Source organism: Phyllostomus discolor, chromosome 12 (genome assembly GCF_004126475.2).
Source record: "Phyllostomus discolor isolate MPI-MPIP mPhyDis1 chromosome 12, mPhyDis1.pri.v3, whole genome shotgun sequence".
Lineage (NCBI taxonomy): Eukaryota > Metazoa > Chordata > Mammalia > Chiroptera > Phyllostomidae > Phyllostomus > Phyllostomus discolor.
In genome coordinates, this window is record NC_040914.2 from 70,910,684 (window position 1) to 70,936,826 (window position 26,143).

The following is a 26,143-nucleotide window of genomic DNA, read 5'->3' on the forward strand; positions in this document are numbered from 1 at the left end:
GTGGGCGGGGAGAAGTGGAATCCTGCCGTGTGCCCAGAAAAAGGAGGGGACCAAGACTGTTGGGGAACAGCCACACGGTTACACTTCTGCCTGTTCCCGCCCCCAGGCGTGCCTGGTCCTTTGGGCTAGGATGGGCTCTCTCAGTCTCAGGGCTACGGATCCACATTCCGGCTGTCTGCGGCAGCACCGTCTGTGGGCCCCGAGCGTCAGGTGGGACCCTCTGGACCAGCTCTGGTTCCCATCAGAGGATGGCTTTAGTGCTCTCTTGCTCTGGGAACTGGAAGTCCTTTGTACTTCCGTCAGGCTGTGCGAAGGAAGCCATTACCAGCAGAGTTGGGAAACTGCTCTGAAACTTCCGCCAAGATAATTCCGCCCCCTGTGTGCCCCGACCCCCCCCCCCCCCCCATCTCAGGTCTCTCCTCAGTGAGATGGTGGCTGATTTAAGCCCCCTGCTCAGTGACAGGAACTGTCGATTACTGAGTGCTCACCATGTGCTGGGCCGTACTGTGCCCAGCCGTTTACACACGCTATCTTGACTCATCCTCCCGCACCCCCAGCAGATGAAACTATTCTTAGCCTCATTTTGTGGATGAGGAAACCAAGTCTTAGGTTCAGGGAGCTTTCCCAAGGTCACACAGCTGGACACGGGCTGAGCAAGGTTGGGTCCGGGTCCGTGTGACTTGGAGCCTGCACTGTGAACCGTTTCGGTGGTACTTACTGAATTGGGGTCAGAGAACGTAATAAAGGGAAAAGATCCCCGGAGAAATTTTCAACCCTGCAAATGCCCAGTGGGGTTTTGGCATTTATTTTTGAGAGACGGATCCTGGCAAAGTTCAGCTATGTTATTCCACAGGGAAACGTAATCCTTCCTTTTATTGATATTTGCTGTTTTTAACAAACTGTCCTTGTGTTGTGGAAATAACATTGGAAAATGGAAAATAGAAATAAAAATTAGTGATGGCTTAAGAACACTAGTTTGATGGGGGCAGATGTTTTCCAACTATAAAGATTACCAAGTGGGAGGGAAATAAAGTGGATCTTTGAAGTCGAAATGGCCCGAAGCCTTTTTCCTGCATGTGCCCTGAGGTAAGGCCGGTGGCCCAGCCCTGGCTCTCTGGGGGTCTTGGGCACCCACTTCTGCAGATACTGGGGGTCTGCACAGCCCACAAGGAGTCAGGAATTCCAGAAACCGTAGGCTAGCTCATCGTTTCTTCCCCATGTATCTGTTTAACTCGTTTCAGAGGGAAAAGGTTAAGTCATTTAGCTAGGATGTATAAAACATGGCTCACCCTCTCGGAATGAGCATTTTACTTGAGGGGTGGAAAGGGTAAGTAATTTAACTGGTGTGTAATTTATAACAAGACACCCCTTTCTGGAAGCTCCCGTCTTAGAAGAAGAGATGGTGAGGGGTGAAAGGTTAAACAGTCTAACTAGGGAGTCATTTAAAATATTATTTTGCTATTAGAGCTGACGCAGAAATGGAGTAGAAAGCAAAATTCATGCAGCTTATTGAGATTAAGCATAAGACTTGAGTGAAATTTCCTGGCGGCCTGGATGCACGTCACTGAGTCTTTGCCCTTCCTTATGTCTGGAGTTCTTGGAGGGACAGGAGGCCCGGTTCCAGGGAGGGTCTGTAATGACGATACCAGCAGTGCTGGGAGCATGTGTCCTGTTGCTGCCCGGGACACCGGGCCAGCTTTGCGGGTCTTTGAAGGACAGAGTCATCTCATCTCAAAGGTAGTCTAGGTATACACAAGCAAACGCATGAATATTTTTATTTCCCTTTCTGTTTGTTTAAACACATGACAGAATCTCACACGTTCCCATATTATTTTTCACTGAATAATAACGAGGGATTGTTACATATCAGTACAGTTGCCTCATTTTCTCTTTGTGGCTATAAAATATTCTGCTGCATGGATTTGTGTAATCATTCCCTTGTGATTGTGTTTCAGCCCTTTGCTCTTTCAAGTAATGCTACATGTATTTCTGGGATATGCAGGGGCGTCTCTGGGATACATTCCTACAAGTGGGAAAGCTAGGTCAAAGGTTGGGTACCTTTGGACTATTGATAGATATTTCCAAACCCCATTGCCCTGAGAAGGTGCCCACTGAGAAAGGTCTCAGGGCTGCTCGCAGAGGCCGGGGATGGCATGCAGACTGAGCAGGTGCCGGGATAGGGATTGTCATCATATCCTGGGGCCTTTTGTGACAACATGTGCTTCGTCAGCTATGCAACGTGGGTTGGGAAATACTTAGGAGAACAAATGTCACAGCCCAGACCTAGCCTCCCTTGGCCCCCGCTGGATGGCCTCTTACAAAATGAAGCGCATGTTGCATTCTTCTAGAAGTGGAATTTGGATATTTGGAGTCCAAAGCTCCATTCTTGCTTAGTGTGAAGGCCCCTCCACCCCCAGGAATGAACTCTTCAGTGCAATTCAGGTCCCCTTTCACTTTGCCTAAAGAACAGGGTGGAGGGAATCATTTATTGTTTTGCAAATAAGGGTCACTCTTCAGGGAGAAAAGCCAGCAAATCCCATTGAAGAGCAGGTTCCTAACTGGTTTCTGAAGGTGAATTGGGCCTCCCACGGGCAGGCCCTCTTCCTGCCTGTCGTCATCCTCACTACAGTGGCTTCCTGTTAGGTCCATCCTACAGAAGAGCAAGTGCCACGAAGGGAGGAGTGGCCCAGGCAGGACCATCCAGTGTCCAAGCCCTCAGCCTGCACTCCTGGCTGCTTCTGGGCTGTCATCCCTGTCGCCCAGGCTTGGTGCAGCACGCAAAGGACAGAGCGTGGTGTTGGGGATGGTCCCTGGGCTTCAAACAGAGGTGTGCCTTGTGTGCTGCCTGTGTCACCTCCAGCACCAAGAATGGGGATGGCATTCATGACAGGGTGGGCACTCAGGGAGTTGTGGTCTGGCTGCCTTTCCCTCCTGCTCTGTTTGTCCGTCTCCCTCTGGTCATCCTGGGCAGGTCATCCTAAGCTCTTCCCTGGAGTTAGGGTGTGGGCAACTTTCAGGATGGCTCAGGAGCACTGTCTGGACCACCGAAGGACATGGTCTGACCGACCAGCTCTTGGGCCCATGTGCTGGGTCTTACCTCGGGCCCCAGGACTGCTGTTGTCCCGTCTCCCCCAAGCAGGCGGCCAGGAACAGCTGGCCCTCCGGGAGCAGGGTGCTGGGGCATGGAAGCACGAGTGGTGGCACAGAGCAGGTGGCCTCTCTGACCTCTCTGGGATGAGGGCCCTTGTCTGGAACGCCAGGCAGCCTTCTCTCTACCTGGAAGTCCTGCCCCAGAGAACTGTGCCTAATCAGATCCGGCCAGCAGACGGAACCTTGTTTCCAATCAATTTTTATTGTACTTTCAGATGGGATGCTTTTCTTGTATCTCCAATGGGGCATTTGGCAAAGCCCTGCTGGCTTTGGCTTTGACTTCTTGCCCCTGTGAGTGCCCTGTCAAAGCATCTCTGATGGTCGTCACTGTCCTTCCGCCATGCTGCCTGCTCCTTCCTGCTGCACTTTGTGGCTCTCAAGGTTCCATCGGGGATGGAGAGACGTTTGCTGCCTGAGGGCTACACAGGCTCCATTTCCCGGGATCAGCTCAGCCTGGAAACATGTCCATGAGGGATACGTTGTCTCCAACGCTCTTTCTAAAGGGAACGATGATGAGCTCAATTATGACAGAGATGTTACCACCTAACACTGGGGGCCCGTGGCTAAGCACTTAGCTTGTATTATTGTATTTAACTCTTACAACAGTCCAGTAAGGACAAACTAGTACACGTAGCTCTACTTAGCAGAGAGCCTTAGCAACCAAAAGGACACGAGCAGTCCCACAAGTAGCCAGCAGCAGCGCCGGGATTTAAGTCCTGGAGGTGCGATCCCAGAGCTGGCTGTCTTCAGAAGGACACTTCTCCACCACCATTCGCTGCCGCTGCGTCAGGCCAGCCTGAGACTGATGGCTTCTTTCTTCACTCAAAAAGAGAAACCAGATCTTTATTTTGGGAAATTTGAAAACATATACTGACAACAGAGAAGAGTAGAATGAAGCCTGCGTGTCCATCACCAGCTTCAGCAGTTACCAGCTCTCAGCCAATCCGGCCACGTAACTGCCCCCAACCACTCTCCTCTCGACCAACCACCGAATTACCTGGAGGCAAATCCCTGACATCCTGTCATTTTATTGGATATTATTTAAGTAGATATCGCCAAAATATAAGGTGCCTTTGAAAAATAAATATAGATGCAATACCATTCTCATGCCTAAGAAACTAGCAATGATTCCTTGGTATCAGGTGTCCTGTCAGTATTCATGTTTCTCCAGTTACCTCATAAATGATTTTTGTTGATTTGTTCAAATAAGAATTCAGACATGCCCTGTACATTGTGTGTGCTTAATTATGGCCTTAAGGGTCTTGGGTCTCTTTTTGAATCAGGTCATCTGTCCTACGGAATGTTCCATGTTCCCAGTTCTGGTAACGGCTTCCTCGCGGCGTCACTGAACGCCTTCCCCTGTGCCCTGTGCCCCTGCACGCCATGTGACTTTCCGGTTAGCTCTAGACCCACGCTGCCCAGCACGGGGCCGCAAGCCACTGAGCACTTGAAGTGTCACTGATCTGAATGGAAATGTGGTCTAAGTGTAAGACACACACTGGATTTTGAAGACTCGGAATAAAAAAAAAGAATATAGACTATCTCACTGATAATTTCTTACATTGATCGCATGTTGAAATGATAATGCGTTGACTGTATTGGGTTAGGTAAATATGTGGGTATATTTAATATATCTTTTCTAGGTGGCCCAGGCACTTCCTGTTGCCTCACTGCAGGGGTTTCTTTTGCCTGGGGTCCAGTCTTTCTGGGGGTCACTCACTGCCAGGTTCAGGTGCTGGCCACCTGACCCATCCATTCACAATTCTGCTAATTTTTAGTCATCACCAATGATCATTGCTCAGCCTGTTATTTCACCAGGGTTGCAAAGGGAAGACGGTTTAAGTTTGCCTTTCTGCCTTCATCTCTAAGACGGGATTTTATTAAAAGGGCTTCCCCTCATCAGGTAGTGAATACTTGGTTGTTCTGATGTTGTGGATGTGTAGGAAGGGTGGGGGAAACTTCATTCTTTCCCCTTTCACCGAGCTTTAGAGTAGTGAGCTGACTCTGTAGTGTCTCCCAAAGGTTTCTTGGAACAGTTTTTACTCAGTGTGACCTCGTGAGTTTAAAGTTGTGCTGGATGAGTTTGGATCCCATGCACTCACTCTTCTTTTTGATGTTCAGGTTGCCCCATCTTTGACCACAGAAGGCTTTTACTTTTACCAATTTTGTTTCCTCACCCACACCCTCCGTGAGTCCGCTTTCCTCTTTTCAGCTGCTCAGAATATTCCCCTCCTTCTAGATGGAGTCTAAGTTCTTAGAGTGGGGCCTGCCTGCATTTATCACTGCTCACCAGGCCCCGATACGGGGGCTTCCTGCCAATGGGCTATTCATAGGTGCCACCTTTTCTCTCTGGACTCACTGCCAAGGTCCCAGCCAGAGGCTGGAGTCCAGCACTGCTGGCTCAGGCCCCACGCATAGTAGGTGTTCCGGAAATGGCTGTCTGGTGAATGAAGGGATGGAAAGCTGATCTGTCACACCACCTGGTGGGATTGGGTTCAGCTCCACTCTGGGACTCTCCGGAGAGGCCAGCTTGCAAATAGAGCTGGCCTCTGGTTCTCGGCAGCGTCGGGACACCTCTCCAGGGCCGAGTGTGTATGGAACAGGGGATTAAGCCTCTAGGGTCATGGTGAGGGTGCCGCCGGGGGAGCCCCCGTCCTCCGGCCTGGCTGGGTGCGGACGCGTGGGGCACAGGCAGGGGGGTGAGGGTGCAATCTGGACGCTTCCCAGGGTGGAGCCACCCCCTTACCATGCCCAGCTCTTTTGCAGGGGGTGCAGACGGAGCTGGGGCTGGCCCCTGACTCAATAGCTGTATTCCTTCCGGGTGTGAATTTTTAAAATTCCAGCTGTCAGAACCTCCGGCTTGGTTTTCCCTCCACTGACCTGTAGCCTTTGCCCTGTTGTCTTTGTTCCAACAATATTTGCTTTGCTCTCCTGAGCCCTAGCTGTGCACTCTTGTCTCCATGGCCCAGCATAACCATGGGCTAAAGGGTGGCTTTGTGATTTGGCCCCAAAATGGACCACGGGGCCTCTATTCTGGCTGCCGATGTTAGTTTAAAAAACAAAACAAAACAAAAACCACTGCCAGCTTTGTCGATGTCCAGAGACTCTTCATCCCCAAAATAATGTGTTTGTTTATGGAGAATGACTTCACGTATTTCCTCCATAAGAGGCTAGAATCCGGTGACACTCCTGGTCTATTTGAGGGGTGGATTTGCGTCTGGATCTGTCTGGAGGAGGCAGGTGTTCCAGCCCCTGCAGTTGGAGTGGGGCGGGCAGGGAGGAGGGGAGTGACCAAGAAAGCTTCCTCTTGGGGGGGTCATGTGACTACCACCAGAGGATCAGGGTGAGAGAAGTTTCCAGAAATGGCTTGAGGAGGGAGGAAGGGACAGCCTATCTCGACCTTAAGAACAAGGCTGACTCTGGGGGTCAGGACAAGCGGCTTGACCTCACTCGGCTCCATTTCTCCATTCACCAAGTGGGGGTGCTGCGGGAATTAAATGGGAAAGCCCACGTAGAGCCTTTGGCACAGCCCCTGGCGCACGGTGGGCGCAGCATAATGGAGAGGGCTGGCTCGGTGGGAATTTGTGTGGGCTCTGGAGCCCGAGGGCCCAGGAGTGAGTTCTGGCTCCGGTCTCGCTCCGTTCTGGCTCCACCACTTATGGACTAACTGCATCTATGGGTTAGTTTCCAGACTTCTTTTGCCTCATTCTCCTCATCTGTGAAATGGGCATCATAATATTTCATACTTCCCAGGGTTATGAAGGTTAAATGACTCAGGAGGTGCGAAGGACTTAGGGTAATAATGCCTGGCACTATGTGTGCTGGATCAGTGCTAGGCATTTTCACTCTAGTTAATATTAATACAAATAACTGTCAGGAGAGGCTCCCACGGGCCCAGAATGGGGCCTTTGCTGCAGTGACAGAAGTGCAAGAGCAGCTCTCCAGAGCGTCATCATTTGAGGACCAGGTGCTGTCTCAGTGAATCTAACAGCAGCCCTGGAGGGAGGGCATAGCCTTCCTGTCCCCAGAGCTGGAGGCGACCCGACCCACAGCCGATTCCTGGCAGAGCCAGGCAGCCCAGAGCCCTCGGCCTTTTCCCTGTATGATCCCAGCGGGACCAAAGCTGGACTCTGGCAGAGAGAAACATCCTGGTCACCAGCCTTTTATTCTGTGCCAGGACATGCCAAAGAACCTGACCAGGATTTCAGGGTTTGCTGGGCAGGTGCAGCTGAATCATCTCACCTGTGCTTGGAGGCCTCAGAGTGACTCGCAGCTGAACAGCCCTTGGCCTCCTGGTTCTTGTCCTTGAACCTTTGAGGTCCCTTCTGTTTTGGAATGTGGGAATTGGTCTGGGTTGGGTGGTTTAACCATGTGTGGGGACGTGAGGGGCTGGGCACACCCCATCCTGGCTTTGAGGGCTGGCCGGCGGGCACCACGTGGCGGCTGTTTCAGAGAACACAGTATTGATTTACCATTGAGTGCTTGGCAGTGCATGGCCTGGGTCAGGATTAATGAGGGGAGGGGCTCTGAAGCCATCCCAGGCTTTATTTGTTCTTTTAGTAAGTGTGTCTCCTGTACCAGGCGCCATTCCAGGTACTAGAGTTTGCTCTGCTGGGCTGGGCCTGCTCTCCCTTGGGTCCATTCCTTGTCCTTCCTCTGCTCTGCTGGACCCGGGGAAAAGAGAGTGACCCCTACAGGCTTCTGTCCCAGATGCCCCTGTTGCTAGGTTCAGCCAGTGGGAGGAGCCAGCAGGAGACCGGAGGTTTTCTCTCCATCTCTGAGTCTGGAGACTCATAACAGCTGCTAGCAGCTGATAGCAGCCGCCAATGCTTTGCGGCCCCGGCTCCCACAGGACAGCCCGTGTTCTGTCCCTAACTGCTGGGCTTTAGGACCTCCGCCCACTCCCTCTATCCCTCTGGTCTAGGGGTAGTAGCAGTTTCGTGCTGGCACTGAACTCTGGGTCGCCTCATCGTCTCCATTTGGCTTCTCAGCTCTTCCATTCCTGTGCACCCACTGCCCTGTGTTAAAGCCCCTCAGTTCAAACATTCCAGATGCTTCTCTGTCTTTGTTAGATTCCAAATGATGCAGTCCCAACTTCTGCATGATTTCTAGTCCTATCACTTGACTTCAGGTCAAGGTCATACGTTCTTTTCCCTTTAGAAGTTTTCCTTGCACAGAGAACCCTCTCCCCAGCCCCCGCCATCTTGGCCCTTGTTGAAGTACAAATTGAATCTCATTCTCCTGCTCTGATGCTGGTTTTTCCCACCAGCTTCCTGCTGCGGATGGCTTTCATCACACTGGACGGCTTTCTCTTCCCAAGGAACCATGCTCTGGCTCACTGCTTTTCTTTTGCCGGCATGTGCCCTTACTAGACTTGGAACCTCTCTCCAGCACCCTACCCTGGACACTTTTAACACCTGTACCTTTCTCTTGGCCAGCTCCACCTCAGAGCTCAGCTCAGACGTCCCCACTAGCAGAGGCCAGACCGTGTCTTGGCCTGGTGTGTCTCACGGCCAGGCACCCTGTGCTCACTTTGAGCTCATGGCTCCATGGGGCCGGGGGCCACGTCTGGCTCTGCACTGCTGAGTCCAGGGGCCTGACAACAGATGTCAGAGCACCTAAAGACATTCTCCCTCGTGCACCTACAGGCATGCCCAAGGATGTGTGAGGAAGCCGAGTAAACAGCTAGTGAAGGGTGTCTGAAGTTCATCAGTGAACTAGGTCAATACATTCATCGTGTGGAATTTGATGCAACAACGGAAAAGAAGGAGGGAAATACAAAATTCATTGCTGTGGGAAGATGTTCAAGACGTGTTATCGTTTGAGACACATTTTTACACAAAATATAAAACAGTAATTTTTGTTTTACACGTACATAAAGGCCCAGAAGGATGGCTCCAAGGAAACATCCCAAACTGGCAAAAAGGGGCAACCCCTGGCAAGCAAGTGAGGTTGAATCCAGGTGAAGGGGACCCTGTTGCTTTTCGCTTTTGTATTTCCATATTGTTTGAGTTTTTGTGACAATGCTGTGTTATGTGTTAGCTGTGTAATTGCTAAATAAATAATGGGCTGAAAAGGGGAAGAAGACCCCCCAGATTTGAGCCAGTGTGTCCTAGGAATCTCTCCTCGGAACACCAGGGAGGCTGGCAGTGGTCTCTCCAGAAGCAGCGCCGGGCAGTGGCGACTCTCCCCGGGATCTGTCGGAAACGACCCCGTCCTCTGGGAACGCTGTTTTTGGAGTTAGATGCTCTCTGGAGGTTTGGAAGACCCAGTCACAGTGCAGGGCTGGCAGCGGCTTAAACATCTGTTTTCAGCGTTGACCTCCTGCTGCAACAGTGGGAACCTTGTATAGTTTTTGGATTTTCTAGGAAAATGGACACCAGTTGATTTGTGGAGTCTCTTTGCAGACAAAGTAAATAAAAGGATTCTCTTTGAGTGACCCCAACCCCCCGCTCACCATGGTTAATTGTGTGTGTGTATGTGTGTGTGTGTGTGGTGCAGGAGAGAGTGGGTAATGCAGCTGTTTGAGGATTTTCCATTCTCTGGAAGGCTCAAGCCAATGAGATGCTATTTCCTGAGTCCCTTTTGAAACTCCATGGCTAAAGCCTATGGATTATCTCATCCCTCCATTTCCTCTTTGGCTCTCTCTTTGGTCAAAAGATAGCTGAGCACAGAGAATCTATCTGGATTTTGAAAGCGTGGCTTGCCCCCTGCTCCGGGAGGGGTCAGCTCACCTGGCCCACTGGCTGCCCTCTGGGTTTGCTGACGCTGTGGAGTTGGGAAGCGGAGAGAGTTGTCAAGGTCCCAAAGAAAAACAATGGCCTTCTCGTGTTGGCTGGAATGCAGGAAGCCCAGACCTGCCTGGGGAGGAAGGAGGGAACAGGCAAGGGAGGAGCTTTTCCCCGTAGTCCCTGGAGGGACCAGACTGAGTTGCACTCTCCAGCTCTGTGAGAGGCCCAGACCCGCTGTGGACGAGGTACTAATGTGAGCTGAGTGCTGCCCGTGTCCCAGGCATGGTGCTGGGCCCTCGGCTCCATACCTGCATTTGTTTCTCAACCAGCCCTGTGCTGCAGGTGTTAGCCTCCTACCTTACACACTAGCCTGCTGGGCCCAAACCGATGAACTGTCTCCCTGCCCCTGAGATTACTGGTCTCACCACTACACCAGGTCTGCTTCGATGGGAGAGCAGAGCCTGTGCCCAGAGAGTGTCCCAGCTTCTAGCCCCCTAACTCGAACCTCATGCAGCACAGGAAGTGGTTTCTCTGGTCTGTTTCCCACTTAGTCACACCCTGGCTGGGCTTTCCAGCCCCCAGGGCAGTCAGGGAAAGAGCATTGCATGGTGGAGGGAAGGACTTTGACTTTGAACCGCCCTTCCCCAGAAGACCTGGCTCCAGTCCTGTCTCCTACTTTCTGTCCCTGTGACCTTGGGCAGTCTTTTAACCTCTCTGAGGCCCAGGCAGTAGGGTAAACCGCATGAGACTGCTAGCATTTGAACACTTTGACCTACCAAATGGCAGTTTCATGTGGCTCCCCCAAATCTGTACACAGTGAAGATGGTTTCATGAGGTGCTAGGACTGCTAGACTCTCATCTCCGCCCCTCGAGCCCTCGGTGTCGAGGGCCTGGTTGTCCTGGGCTGCGGCGAATGGGGAGTGAGTTCCGAAATCACTGCCTCAGGATGAAGAGGGAGCATTGAAGTCGTGCCTCCTGGAAGGTCCTGCCTGCACAGAAGGGGGCTGTTAACCAAGGCTGTCATGTGCCGGATGTGTGGCGGGAGCTGCGGGGATGCGGCTGTGGTGCTGACGCAGACGCTCCTGTGTGGCCAAGCAGGGCTGTTTCAAACAGTGTCATGGGTGACAGGCACAGCCCAGGGGGGTGGGGGGCCTTGGAAGCTGTGCTAGGTGGCTGAGGTCTCATGTTTGTGTTCCATGTAGTTGAGAAGCAGAGTGGTGAGTCGCCAAGAGCTAGGCTCTGGAGTCCAGCTGGCCCAGTTTGAACCCCAGGTCTGCCTCTTGCCTGCTGACCAGAATTTCTTAGTGCCCACGAGTCATAGGTTCACACAGCCCTGCCCACTGTGCCGTGTGACCTCGGACAGGTCATTTAACCTCTTTGAGCCTCATTCCCCTGTAAAATGTGGTAGGAAGTGAGGAATTAGATTTTTAAGTAAGGTTGCGGGGATGGAAATCAGATGCTCCTTCCGGAATGGCTCTGCCCAGTGCCTGGCCTGCTGCAGGGCCGGCCATAGTGAATGAGCTGTAGTTTCACTGTGGGGACCCTTTGGTGTCACCTCCTGCCCGCTCCATTTGAGCAGTGGCCAGGTGTTGAAAGAAGCACCCACTGGGCTCTTACCTTATGTGTTTTGCCCTGAAAAAACAGGAATGTACTTTAGAAAGGATTTAATTTTGGAGTAAATTAATTCTTGAGGAGCAGGAGAAGGGCTTTCAAATCAAAAAAACTAATTGCTTCAGAAGGCTTCTCTTTGTCACTTCCCGTTCCCTGTGACTGTGGACCGCAGGACCCTGTCAGCTCTAAGGCCTTGCAGCAAGCCTTCTCAAGTGCCGTCTGCATCATTGCTAACTGAGCGGATGGTACTGTGCGGTTGCCATGGTAGCAGCAGGATGTGGTTCCTATGGTGATGGTCGGCACTGCGGGAAGACAGCAGAGGTTTTAGTTATCTGGTGGCTCTGCATTTGCCGCCCCCCTGAACAGCACAACACACGCAGCCCCCACTGGCGCTCTTCTCTGTGAAATGGTGACTGCTGAGGTCACTGCCTCCCTGAAATGCCACTGCTGTTTCTTGGAAGGAATGGGCTGTGCTCCTTCTAGAAGAGGAGGGGCCTGAGTGTCTGTAGGGACACCTCAGCTGGGGAGGGTCTTTATACAGACCCCAAATCCAGTGGGCAGGGTCTGTATGTAGCTCCCCCAAAAGCCCCTCCCGCAGGCTCTCTGGAGTGAATTTTTTTCTTGTCCAAGGCTGCCTCTATTTGCAGATGTTGGAATGGTGCGCTAATAAGAGGAACCAAGCGATTTTTAAACCTCCTTTCATACTTTGCATCCAGATTTCAAAATGGCATAGTTTGGGGGTTCACTTGGGTTTTCAACCATGTGCTATTTTTCTTCAGTTGGGGATTGGCTGAGGTCAGGGAGAGGAAAAAAGTATCCTGAATGTTTCTTTTCCTTTCCAAAATCTTACAGATCAAATTTTTCCATAGAAAGCATCTGAAATCTCACAGGTCAAATTTCTCTGTAGAAAGGCCAGCATATGATACAGTGAAATGTAGTATACAGAATGGTATTTCTTTTTCAATCTAGAAATTGAGGGAAGGGGGGCATAAGCAGGACTCAAGGGACATTGTTACCCTTTCAGAGTAAATCTGACATTTAGGAGCTAAGTGCCGGTGGACATGCAGGCTGCTGGCTGGTGTCAGTGTTGGGCAATGCTGTCCATAAATCATACATTTATACTCGATAAGGCTGCCCAGGAGAAAGGAAATGTCAAGTGTTTCTGCCTCTAGCTGAAATCCTGTCAACCCAGTGTGGCAACATGATTCGCTCATGCTTGCCAGACGCTCTGATTGGTAGTCGGTGATGTCACTGGCTTTCCTGGCGTGTGATTGGTGTATTGGACCCTGCCGTCAGAGCCCTATGCCATGCAGGTAGTCATACCTGGATTGAAACGGGGGCTGGAGAGCCCTCCAGACACTTAGTGCTGGGGCCTCCACTGCGGGACACCCGGAACTCCTCAGGTGCCTGTCAGTGGCAGGGCCCAGGGCCCAGGGCCCAGGGCCCAGGGCCCAGCAGACCTTCTCTTTCAGGCTCGACGCAGTCAGGTCAGACGCAGTCAGGTCAGAGGAGTGCCTTCCAGCAGAGCCCTGGGGTGCCTGGACTCTGGATTTCGGTGGGGAGGAATGAGCTTGGAGTGGACACTCCCTGCTCTGAGGGACTTTTCCTTTTTGAATTTTGAGAATATAAACAAACAAACAAACAAACACACACACACAATTGAGGAGACATACCTGCCTGATCAGTAGGGTTTGCACTTGACCACATACGGATGTCAAGGTGACTTTCAGGTTAACCAGTAAACAAACAGAAGGCAACAACGACATATCCAAACCCCACAATTCTACCACCCAGAATCCACTGTTGTTAATGTTTCGTTCTCTTTGCCTTTGTAAGTAAAAGGAGTAAAAGATCATAAAGTTATAGTTACCTTATCAGTCATCTCTAGTTTCCCACCTGCCCCCTGGTACCCTTTATGATAAGTTTGGTGTGGATCTTCCCATTAGATTTTACATACTCTTAGATACACCTGCCCTTAATTAAATGACACATAGCATGGCTTGGTGTGTGTTTGTAAAACGTGCTTACAGCCTGGCTTTTCCGCTCTGCGCCGTGGGCTCCTGTGTGTGAGGTCTGCCTCTGTGGATTGGTGCAGATTTAGTTTGTTTCTGTTTGTTGCTACGGACTAACTTTGTGTTTGGCCTCTTGTTCTGTCAAGGTGGTGGCCCCCTGTCTTGTAGTTGGGGACCTGGAGCCCATGATCACTCAGATGCAGGGTGGGCTCACTACTCCACCCCGCCCCCATTTTGGTGGGACTCCAAAGGCAGGGCACCCCTCGTGGTGCCTCAGGCCTACCTGGTCCCCTACCAAACAGGTGACTAATCCAGTCTGATGAATCCAGGTTCCCGAGTCACCCAGCCTAGCCACGTTTGCCTAATTGAGGTCATTGCCAACCCTCCCTCCCCACAAAGGGCACTGTGGCCTAGAACGCTTGTCTGAGAAGGAAACGGGATGACAGTGCTTTTGTTCGAAGAGTGCTGTGCCCATTTCCCTGACCACCCTCAGCTGCTGGGTGGAGCCCAAGGGAGGAGGATTGCAAAAGCAGCTTTGGGCATCAGCGTCACTCAGCTGAGCACCCTGAGTTGTCTCTAGAGTCGAGTCACATCAGGTAACCTTCAACTTTAGCTCAGGCACAGCTTTCTCACCCCAGAGCTTGGATATGAGGCTGACCTCATCTCTCGGCTCCCTCCCAGCGTCAGGGCCTCTGGAACCAAAGGCCAGCCTCTTGCACACTAGCAGAAACTCGCCGCTGCTGGTTCCTGAGTCATCAGTGTTCTCACCGGGTGTGCGTGTGTACATGTGGTGTGGGTGTGTGGGCATCCACCATGGGGCAGATTTATTTTTCTGTCCCTTTAACTGTGGCCCCTGCCAGCCCCACTCTCAGTGGCTCCTTGGAGATCACTGATCTGTGACTTGGGGTTATCACAGCATCACATGGACACCTGGAAAACCAGGCCCTTTAAATGCCACCACCCCTTGCTTACAAGGGAAGCCAGTTTTAGGGTCAGACAGAACTTGATTCTTTCAGTCACTCAGCAGTATTTGTTGAGCCTTCTGCCTGACCCGCTCTGGGGATTGTGTGGCAAATGAAACAGAGATGGTGTCTGTCGTTCTGGAGTCTGCAGTGTAGTAGGAGCGTGACAGTAAACAGGCAGACACACAGAGCTGCCGGAGCTCCGCCGTCAGCCTGGCCTGCCAGTCTTATCAGGGTTAGTTAGGTAAGTTGTCTGTGGAGCATAGTCACAGTACCACTGACCTCACGGGGTTACTGGCAAGTCTCGGCAAGACAGAGTACTCATCACGGTGCTGGGGGAGCACCAGTGCCCAGAGTGCTCCCGCTGCAGCTGGGACCACGGCCACCGTGGAAATCGAGGCCAGAGAGGTGAGGTGACCTACCCATGGTGGCACAGTAGCTCTCAAGGCCCACAATGAGTGGCGGCCCAGCCAAGCTCAGGACCCCCCAGGCAGCTCTGCCCACGGCCACAAGGGAATCTGTTTCTCTTCTTACCAGCGACAATGCCTTCTGTGTTCTCCAAGGAATGGTTTTATTTACTTGTTTTTATCGTGGTCAAATATTCAAAACATAAAGCTTACTGTTTAACCATTTTGAGTTTACCATTTTAACCACTTCCAGTGCACAGTTCAGTGGCATTAAGTCCATTCCTGTTGTTGTGCAACCGTCTCCACCATCATCTCCAGAACTTTTCCGTCTTCCCAAACCGAAGCTTTGCCCCCATTAAACACGAACTCCCCGCTCCCCTCCCCCAGCTCCCGGCACCCACCATCCTGCTTTCTGTCCCCTAGGTCCCTCGTGTGAGGCGTGTCATACAGTGTTTGTCCTTTTGTGACTGGCTTGTTTCATTCAGCATAATGTCCTCAAGGTTCATCCACGTTGTAGTGCGTGTCAGAATTTCCTTCTTTTTCATGGATAATACTCCATGATATTGGGCATATCACATGTTGTTCCTCCATTCGCTGTTGATGGTATTCAGGTGTTTTCCCCCTTTTGGCTGTTGGGAGGGGAAATCTATTTGAGCCCCTGCTTTCAATTTTCACTGTATGTGGGCCTATACCCAGGTGCGGGGAGCATTTTGTCCCTAGGAAAAAAAAAATAAAGAGGACAAAATAAAAGCTCCAGACTTCCAGTTCCTATCATCAGATCTACAGATAAAATTCAGGGCATCTGTGAACTTGGATGTGAAAAAATAAATGGCATCTTTATGGTCACCAACCTGCAACTGCAATGTAACATCTTCAGTGACGACTGTAGACAGTACCTCAGTGGTGTCACCAGTACTTGTGACCTGGACGCCAATGGAAGTCACAGATTGGTTGCTCCTGTCAGTGTTAGCTACCTCGGAATATCAGTCATTCCTCCAAAGTTAGGGTAGTTATCAGACCTACAACTAGGTCTTGTGAACTATTTCTGTATGATTGGTTTCCTGTCCTGTGAGTTTATTTTGTACATTTAAAAAGATACTCCAAGAACGGGTCCTGATTCATCACCAGACAGCCAAGGACTCCAAGGCCCAAAAAGGGTTAGGAAGACCATGTGGTTTTCCCTGCCTCTCAAGTGAACGCATGCTCCCTGGTCCCCTCCAGGTGCCCCTGGAGGGCCCAGAGCAGGAGCCAGCGCCCACAGCAGGCTTGCGCCATCGCTTCCAGGAAGCCCCGAGGAGGAAAACTCGTTTCTTCGGAGGTGTAGCCCTGGGTCCTGGGCCTTCGCTGCTTTTTAGCCTTTCCCCACCCCAAAGATAAGAGAAATTTCACTTAATTACCAGGAATCTTCCCTGTTTCTGGGATGGCTTTGGACGAGTTTCGAGGCTGTCTGGGCCCCCAGGGGTGAGCACACGGGGGCGTGAGCTCTGCAGTTGCGGAGCTGGTTTCACCGGAGGGGGCAGATGTGTGGTGATGCTGCGGCGGACAGCACTCCGCTAGACACGTCTGAACCCGAAGAGGAATGTGTTTCCTTGGTTTGCACCCACTTCAGAAAATCCGCACTCGCCAGCTCATCGGCCCAAATGGGCGGGGCGGCGGGTGCTGGGAACCAGCTGATGGGGAGGCCAGGCTGAGTTGTTTGAGAAAGTGCCTTCACAGCCAGCATGTGAAAATACCACTTATTATCCATAATAATAATAATAATAGTGTTTGATGGGCGGCTAAAGGAATGGATATATAGCCGAAGCAAGAATAGGAAAATGTCCCTTGTAGATTCTAGATGATGAGTGTAAGGTCAAGCAAGACCCATTGTAAGGTCATTTCAACTTTTTTTCTTCTTTTTATTGATGCATTACTCACTTGCACAGGCACACAACGGAGAGGAACAGATCTGGGAATTATCACATCTCATCCGCTTACGGCCCAGGCCATCCATCGGCTGGCACATCGTTTGCCTTCCCAGAAGCCACCCATAGGCCCCTTTCAATAACCGCCTCTTGCTCCTCCGCCAGGTTAACTTTCTTGACTGCTCTGTGTCTGTAGTTTTTCCTAGGTTTTCCCAGCGTTACAGAAAGGAAATCGGGGTGTACTCTTTCATGTCTGCCTTCTTTGGCTCTGTGTTACTTTTGTGAGATTTGTCCATATTTTGTACATTGCCGAAGGCTATTCATTTTTGTTGCTAGATAAACATTTTATCTTGAGAATATACCCATTCTTTGGCTTCTATGAATGACATTGCTGGGTTTCTGTGAATAACTCTCGCCTGCACCTCTGCAGCAGCCGGTGTGTGAAGTGCTGTTGGCCGATAGGAAGGGGTTGGTGGTCACGGGGCGTGTGTCGAGTCTGCTCTGGGGGATAACGCCAGGCAGTTTTCCAGCGTGGTTGTACCAGCTCTCATGCCCAGGAGCAGAATATGAGATTTCCGGTTGCTTCACATTCATGCCAGTATTTGTTAATGTTAATCTTTTAAAAGTTTTAGCCATTTTGGTGGGTGTGTAGCAGCATTCGGCTTTATGTTTGAAAAGTCTTGTAATACAGCCATGGGCAAAAGTAGGTTTACAGCTGTGCGTGCACAAAACAGTTTATTCTTATATTATTATTTATTAATTATCGTATTATTTGTATTACAGCTGTAATACACTTACTGAGCTGTGTGGGTGGGTGGGTAGATGGATGGGTCAACAGACAGCAGGAAAGGAGAGGGAGGGAGAATGGGTGAGTCAGGCCTGGGCTAGACACAGATGAATGAACTGTGGTTCTTGCCTTTGAGGCTCTCCCAATAATGTCCCCTGTTGCAGAAGACAAATGAGTAAGTAGATACTCATAATACAATGTGAGGCTTATGTTGGGGTAAGTAAGGGGGGAAAAGAGGTATCTAGACCAGGTTAGAAGGAACAGGAAGAGCTTCCTGGAGGTTATGATGGTGAAGCTGTGCCTCAGGGATGCCTTGGGACGGCCCAGAGAGGGAGGGAGGGTAAGGGGTAGAGCATGCAGCTGGTTTCCCTGATGGAGGGAGACACAGGCGCGCGGTGCCTGGGGTACTCACCAAGCGGGGGAGATAGAGTGGGGTCGGGTGGGAGATACAGCTCTGGGGAAGTCAGGAGGGCAGATTAGATGGGGCCTGTGGGCCTTCCAAAGCATGTGGGCTGTGAAGCTGTGGGACACCGGGGTGGCTTTTCCGTGGAGTGCAGTGGACAGACTAATGGCCCACCAAAGACGCCACGCCCTAACTCCCAGGACCCGTGAATACGTGGCAGAAGGGACTCTGCAGCTGTGGTTGAAGTGAGGATCCTGGCGTGGGGAGACTACCCTGGGTTGTCTGGGTGGGCCCCACGTACTCACAGGCTTCCCTGAAAGAGAGAGGGCCAGGCAGAAGAGACAAAGAAGGAGATGGGAGGACAGAGGCGGAGGTGGAAGCGAGGCTGTTGCAGACTTAGATGGAGGGAGGGACCGCAGGAGGAGGGGTGCCGGCAGCCTCTGGGCGTGGGAAAAGGCACGGGAGCAGATTCTCCCTGGAGCCTCCCGAAGGTCTGCGGACCTGTTCATACCTTGGTGTTGGCCCAGTGGCACCCATTTTGGACCTCTGATCTCCAGAACTGCTCAGAGAATAAATTTGTTTCATTTGAAGCCACTAAGCTGTAGCCATTTGTTAGAGCAGACATAGGACACTGAAATGTTGGCTGAGTGCAACGGCACCAGAAAACCTTTGTACCAGGGTCTGCGTCATAGGGGCGATGGGGGACCTTTGGCCAGGAATGGCAAGTCCATTGCCATTACCTGAAAACCGCCTTAGAGTTCATCTTCCAATCAAGCAACTCTAAGTGATTTTCTTTGTGGATAAATTGTTACAGTGAAGGCCAGGGGGAAATTAACCTCACTTAGGGTCAAGGAAGCCCGCTGATCCTGATCCATTCTTACCCAGATCCCATGTGTTACCACGACTGAACCTCTTCACTGGGGGATTCTGATAATGTCATCCCAGGCAAATACCAGGTGAATAGGGCCCACCCTTGGGGGGGAAAATCCCAGCAAAAGTGGCGGATCCCTCAGGGACCTTGATGGATTTCCCATTACTCATTCCTCCTGTCTGTGGAGCGGGAAGGTGGGGTGTTTAGTGAGTATCACTGTAACCTGTACTTTTCTAAAGTCAAACAGATTTCTCCTGGTGGGAGTATGCGTCTTTTATAGGCTCGGTGCAGCCCGTCTGACTCAGCGACTCACCCAGCACCCTCTGCAGCTGACACGCTTGACAATTCACTTGAATCTCCTGCCTCCTGCTCACAAAAGCCTGCTTCGTTATTCAGTTCCCCACCTTCCCTCCAAGCAGAGTGGAGCCTCTCCCGCCCCCCTCCCACGTCTCTCCCTTAGCGGGGGCCTGTGTGACTGCTACCTCCAAGGCTTCTGTGTCACTGGGAAGTGGAAATATCACCGAGTGATGGAACCGTGCGCCTCCTCCAGACGCTCTCCGCGGTGGTGGCACCGTGAGTGGCCTAGCGTGCAGGCTCTGTGCTCTCCTTTGCATGCAGTATCTTATTCGATCACGACAACCCCTGCACTGAAAGCACTTTCCCCCCTAACATCCCAGAGGTAGTAACTGGAAAAGCTAAACCTAGCACCCAGCACATTAATCCACTCACTGCCTACTTCCCTTCTAGTGTATCGTGGATGGCCACTGCTGTGGCTTAAATTGTGTGCCCCCAAAAGATATGTTCCTGTACCTGGAAACATGACCTTATTAGAAATAGGGTCTTGGCAGATGTAATCAAACCCAGAGCTGCTGTTCAAACTTTGCTTAAAGAATTGGGTTCATTGGGTTCGTTGGGTTCAAGAATGATTCCTTGGCTTCCAAGTTATGGTTAAATTTCAGGAGATCAAACCGTGTGTTGTGGCTTCTCCCAGACTAGCTGATTCAAACCATGCCATAGCCAGAAAAAAAAAGAGAGAGAGAGAGATTATTGACTAAGAAACATTAATTTCTGTTTCAAATGACTAGTTGGGGCTAGTTGTTGATTATCTCACCTCTGTTGACATTTGTGTTTAGAAATGGCTCATAAATTTGCTTACGTGGGTCTGATTTGTCCTCTAAAAATGATTGCACTGCACATAGTTCTAAAACCTTGCGGTGATTCGATAGCCTCCATTTTTGTGGAGTTCTGACTGCCGGGCACTGACGTGGGTGCTTTCCTTACATTGTCTGCAGTTTTCACAGGAGTTTAGTAGGGGCCTCATTTTATAGATGAGGAAACAGAGGCTGTAGGTGCCCAAGTGTCACACAGCTCGTCTACATGCAAGCTGGCTGGCTTTCAAACTGCAGTTTTTGGACTGGAGGTTCCAGTCTGCTTTGCTAGTCTTCATGATGCAAACAGTTCCACAATTAGATGCAGAGGAAAAACAAATGCAATGTTCACGTGCAGATACGCCTTGGGTGGAAGAGGGAGTGTGTGCGTGCGTGCATGTGCTTATGCAGGAAGCCCGTGCATATATAACTGTCTTCAAGAACGTTGACTATCACTAATTTTGAAAAATGTCCTAAACAACCTCTCCCGCCAGGCTAATAAATTCCGCCCAATGGATAAATCACTGGGCTTATTTGCTGTCTCTTCAAGTACCTTTTAAATCCCGCAGATAGCTCTGTGCTTCCCTAGGGACCGGGACTGGCTGTCCTCAGCTTGGTCCTGCAGGCTGCAGGAGGTCCCCTTGGCTTGTCCTGTGGCTGAGTCAGGAAAGCTTTGCAGGGGCCAGAGGGTGGAGCTCCGGGACTCCGATGCCTTGCAGTGGAGCAGCGGGACCCAGGCCTCTTCTCCACCATCCCCCAGAGCAAGGCAGAGGTGCACATCCAGTGTGGGCCTGGGTGCCCTTTTCCCACAGTGCTATCAATGATTAACCGTGTGACTTTGGTGACCACGTTGCCTTCTGGGCCTGCTGCAAAGGCAGTGTGGCCCAGTGGGGCTCACCTCATTGCTTCCACACAGTGTGACCTGGGGCCTGTCCTTGGACATGACCGACACTGCACCTAGAGGCCTTGGCCCTGACTGGGCCTCTCCCCGGGTGTCTCTGCCCGAGAATCCACACCGCCCACTCCCTCGCTTCTTTTTGATCTTTACTCAGGAGTTACTTAATGACATTTCTCGGCTATACCTCCTGAAATGTTGACCCCCCCGCCCGCCCCCCTGCCCACACACACTCTGTTTTATTTCTCTTTCCCTGCTTTATTTTTCTTCTTAGCACTTACCATGGTCTAACAGACCATGTACAGGGTCCGGCAGGAGTAAGGCCTGCTTGAGTGTGGTTGGTAGGGTAGTAATATGGGTGTAATAATTTATAGTTTTAATTTGACCATTCTATCCAAACTCTCGTCTGGTGTGCTTAAGTGTAATATTGTTATGTTACAGAATCACATGCTTATGATGGTATAATAAAAACAGGGGCATTATTTGTGCCGGACCCTGTATTTATTTTGCCAATTATTTCTTCCTGCTAAAAACACAGGGGTTTTTGTTTGTTTTCTGTCCCCCTCTTCTGTGTCCCCTCCTTGGTACACAGGCACACTCAAGAAATACTTTTTGAGTGAGTGAATGAATGAATAAATGAACTAATTGAACTTCACAGGACCTCAGTTTGCTCACTGGAGTGAAGTCTGCCCCCTAAGTGTGTATTAGGCACTCACTAAATGATACTTTGGTCGTTATTTATATTATCGTTATATGCTTTATCTTTAAAATTAAGGGGCTGTATCTGAAGGTTCCCCAGAGCACGAGCAGGACCAGACTCCATTCAGGGCAGCAGGAAGTGCTCCGGTGCAGGAGGCAGCAGACAGGACCTCTTGTTGCCTCCCTTGCCCACCAACCTTGAGCATCCTTTGGGCAGCCAGGGGGCCTCAGATGGGGATGATCCTGGAGACTAATGTTTTCTTTTTCCTGCTGTCTGGTTCCCACTCACGGCTCTACTGCCCCTCCTGTGCTGGGTCCGTGTCTCTCCACCACACTGGGGCTGGGGCACTTCTCTCTGTCGGGGTGCCTGCCCATGGGCATGTCCTGGGCAGCCTGTGGTCAGGTTGCACCTCGTGACCAGGACTTTCGGGAATGCACCCTTTGACCACACAAGCGAGGCCACACATGCCCAATTGTCGTAAACTCTTGAGCTCTTTGAAGGCATGTGAACCTTGTCTGGTATCCTTAGTAAGGGTTCATTATTCTAAATTTCATTTACTCCCCATGCTTTATGGCTTCATTAAGTGTTTGTGTTTCTTTTATGCCTTGTTTAGATTCTTCGTGTGTTTTATTTTTAATTGGGGTATGTGCCTTTTTAAAAAAGTAGTTTGCAAGGATTTTATCTCTAATATAGAAAAATTATCCTTTTTCAAATCACATATGTAATGATTGTTACCCCTTCCCACTTCTTTTTTTTCTCTAGTTTCTTAATTTTGTATGGGGTGTTTATTGCTATATAGTTGTTTTTATATATTTTCTGTGGTCAGATCTCAGTGTCTTAATTAGTGGTTTCTTAATGTAATGTCTTGGTGGTTTAAAAAGTACTTCCAGATTTCAAGATCAAGCAAACATTCCCCCTTTTTTTAAACATATAGCTCTAAAATTAATCTAGAATTAATATTTGATACAAGGGGTGAGGTGCGCATAATATTGTTCTTTCCCTCCTAATAGTTAACTAATTGTCCAGTGTTACTCACTGAATATACTCCCTTTTTCTACTGCTTTAAAACATCACTATTATATTTTAAAATTTTCAGATATGTGCTCAAGTCTCTATTAGGCTTTCGGTTAGCTATTTCTGATTTACTATGCTTGTTCTGTCAGTGTGTTGTTTTAGTTATTTCAATTCATGGTGTTGCAAAGTTGAGCCCCTCTGTTTTAAAGATGGAGAAACTAAGGCACAGAGAGGTCAAGTAACTTGCCCAAAGTCACACAACTAGATGGGGTCTCCAAATCTTGTGTGTGTGTGTGTGTGTGTGTGTGTGTATTTAACCTTCTTATAGGTCATGTCTCACAATGCCTCCCTGTTCTGCTTGTATTATCACTTTTGCTCATAGTCTATCACTGGAATGCTTTTATTTTTATATTTTAATAGCCCTAGTACGTTCTGTCTCTAAATAGAGTTTGCTAGTCATAAATATTTGGCACATGTGAATTTCATAGTACCATGCCTGGCACATAGAAGTCTTTAGTCTCTTAATAATAATACAGTGAATTATTCCCATCGATGTCATTGCCTTTCTCTAAGCTACATCCTCACTATAGTCACATGTCCCTGAATTTTCAGGATATTCCCGGTGGCAGATAGTTGACTCTGTTGCCCACCTCCCCCTGCACCCAGTAAATGATTGATATATCCTCAGAACTCTAAAGGGGCGACAAGCTGTTACAGTGGTAAGAAGTTACACACTTGACCATTCCCAGGAAATACAAGGATGCTAGGTCAACTCACACGTCCTTGGCTTTTGGAGAAAACTGCCCACTCCAGTGTCAAGGTAAGAGCATCTTGGGTCTCCCCTGGTGAGTCCTGTCACCCAGAGACCTGGAGAACCTCCTTGAGGAGGGACCTCGTTCGCACCCGCAGTGTCCTATCGTGTGCATTCCAGGTTCCACCTGGTGCCACCTGCGGTATACGCTCATGAGCAGGGACTGAAAACACCCCCTACCCAAGGTCTGCAAAGGAGCCATAACCAGCTAAAATACAGATTAATTTCCCTTTAAAAACTTCAAAGCCAGACAAGTATTGATTACTTTAAAATTAGACAAGGAGAGACTGGTTGCTGCGAAAGCTAGTAACGGGCTCCATGAGCCCGTTTGGGGGGTGATGGCTGAAGGCACCTGGAAGTGCCCTCCGCCCCCGCTGCTACGTCAGACGTCTCCATCTCACGTCACACATCTCCATCTCACGTCACGCACGTGGTCCGAGGCTCAGCCCTTCTGCGCGCCTGGAATCTGGGAGGTGGGGAGACGAGCCCAGGGCGCGTTCACATTTGAGCTGTCAGGTTGAAACCATCCCTCGTCGTGCTCGGTAGGAGCCTGTGCTTCACGGTTTCTGGACTTGGAAGTAGATGGTCTCGGCTTGGAAACAAGTCAAGAGTGAAGCTGCAGGGCGAGGTGCCGTGTTGTCCGAGAGGTGGTCCAGCACAGGTGGGACTGTGGGGCCTCTTGTTGCCTCTGCTTAGGATTGGGATGGGGAGGGGGAGGGCAAATCTCTGCCCCTCTTTCCCGAGAGCCTGTGCTTGCGCTGGGGGATTAAGACAATGCCAGGAAATGACCAGAGAGGAGGCGAGAGAGCAAGTATAAGTAGTCATGGCAGGTACGGTTCATCAGGTGGGAGTGGCTGGACTGCTGTGTTGAGAAAGATGCTGTGGCTGGATTTGAGCTCAGTGGGGAAGAGGGCGGGAATCCGTTTTCACGAGTAGGAGAGGGGCAGGGATGTCGCTGAGAGGTAGCGCGTAGGAATCTGTGGAGACCCAAAATGAAACTGGGCTAAAGAGACACTTTACAAAGGGAGGAGCCAGACCACGAAGAGCAGACGAAAGTTACTCATTTTCTTTTAGTTTTATGGTTAAGAAATATGAATGTAAAATATTCACAGTGTAGAAAAATAGAAAAAGAAAATCATCATCAATTCTATCCAGAACAATAACCTGTTATACGTGGCTATTTTTCTTAGTCTTTATCTAAATCCCTGCACATTTTAATGTGTTCTTCCAAATACATAAAATTTTATATCTTGCATTCTCTTTGGACAGCGTTTGCTGTTTATTCATCTTTCTGTGCTTTAAGGCAAGAGTTTTAAAAATAGAAGCCCGAGGGCACACCTCGGTGCGCCTCTCACCAGTCGTTAACTCCAGGGCATGATAAATGGATCTCCAAGATTAGAACAGTTCCACATAGTGTATCTTTTTTTTTTTCCACTTGTAGTAAAGTACACATAATATAAAACTTAACCATCTCAACCATTTCTAAGTGTGCAGTTCAGTGGTGCTCAGTGTATGCATTGTGGTGCCACCACTGCCCCGCACTCTAGTGCATCTAGACCAGGGGCGTCAGACTCATTCTCACCGGGGGCCATGTCAGCCTCGCAGTTGCCTTCCAAGGGCCGAATGTAGTTTTAGGACTGTATACATGTAACTGCTCCTGAACAGTTAAGTGAGAGGTTGGCACTGCCGCCGAGTAGAAACGAGGTGTCGGGCCGGATAAAACAAGGTGGAGGGCCGGACGGGGCCTACGACGGGCCTTGTGTTTGCCACCTGTGCTCTAAATGAAGTCCTGGAGCTGGCCCCAGGATGGGTGGGGGCCTGGTTCATGACCTTTAGGTGAGGTGGGTAGGGAGAAACAGCACAGACAGAGACCTTAGCAGCAGGTGTGCAATTTCCTCCCCTGTGTGTCCCATTTTACAGATAATGAAACTGAGGCACAGACTGTCATTGCTGGGTGTTTTTTATAAATGTTATTGAAACATAACATACATCCAGCCCAGTGAATTCTTGCCAACTAAACACACATTGTAACCAGCACCCAAATCAAGAAACAACATAATGACCAGCTCTCCTGCCCACCCCCGTCATGCCCCAGCCCCCAGGGGCTAGCTGCTCTCCTGGCTTACGTTTGCATTCAGTAGTCCTTCCTTTCTCTGAGTGTCACAGAGGTTTAGTCAGTGGGCATGTATGATTTTTGTCTGGTGCCTTCTGCAGAGGTGACGTGTGTGCAACTTTGCACGACACTTGCTGGAGACTCGGAGCCCCGTGGAGGCAGAGCTGCATGCAGACTGGGTTCTGCCCTGTCTGCTTCTGTCTCGCCTTTCAGGGGCACATGAGAGTGCAAGTTGGCCTGGGCTCTCGTGGGGACCTTGAGACATAAAGTTGGATGGAAATGGCCAGATGAGGGCTTCCATGAACGTTCTAAAGAGGAATTAGGTGTGAGTGTTCCAGGGGTGACTGCTGTAGAGCAGTGAAATGACCTGCGGTGTTCTAAGTGACAGGGAGCCGCTGGGGTGGTCAGGGATGACTGGGTGGAGTGCAGAGCCAAGGTCAGCCAGAGGAGTGAGCGAGGATTCTCAGGGAGAGGATCCTCAGGGGCGATCTTGGGGAGGTGGGGGCGTAGAGTGCATGTGGGGGTCGGGGGTGGGTGAGTCCGAGGAAGAGCCCAGGTGTTCTGGGTGGAACAGTGACAGTGATAACTGACATGTGCCAGGGGCTTGCCCTGTGCTGCACAATG

General features: G+C 50.4%; 1 protein-coding gene and 1 long non-coding RNA gene across 2 annotated transcripts in view; both read left to right on the forward strand.

Annotated features, from left to right (window-relative positions):
* The window catches only part of LOC114488084 (c-Maf inducing protein), a 227,860-nt gene that overhangs the window by 53,819 nt on the left and 147,898 nt on the right, over positions 1–26,143 (forward strand). The window lies entirely within an intron of this gene.
* LOC118497556 lies at positions 402–16,444 on the forward strand. Its single transcript, XR_004900080.1, has 4 exons — positions 402–658; positions 7,903–7,912; positions 14,626–14,629; positions 16,431–16,444. It is a non-coding gene; the product is annotated as an uncharacterized LOC118497556 (long non-coding RNA).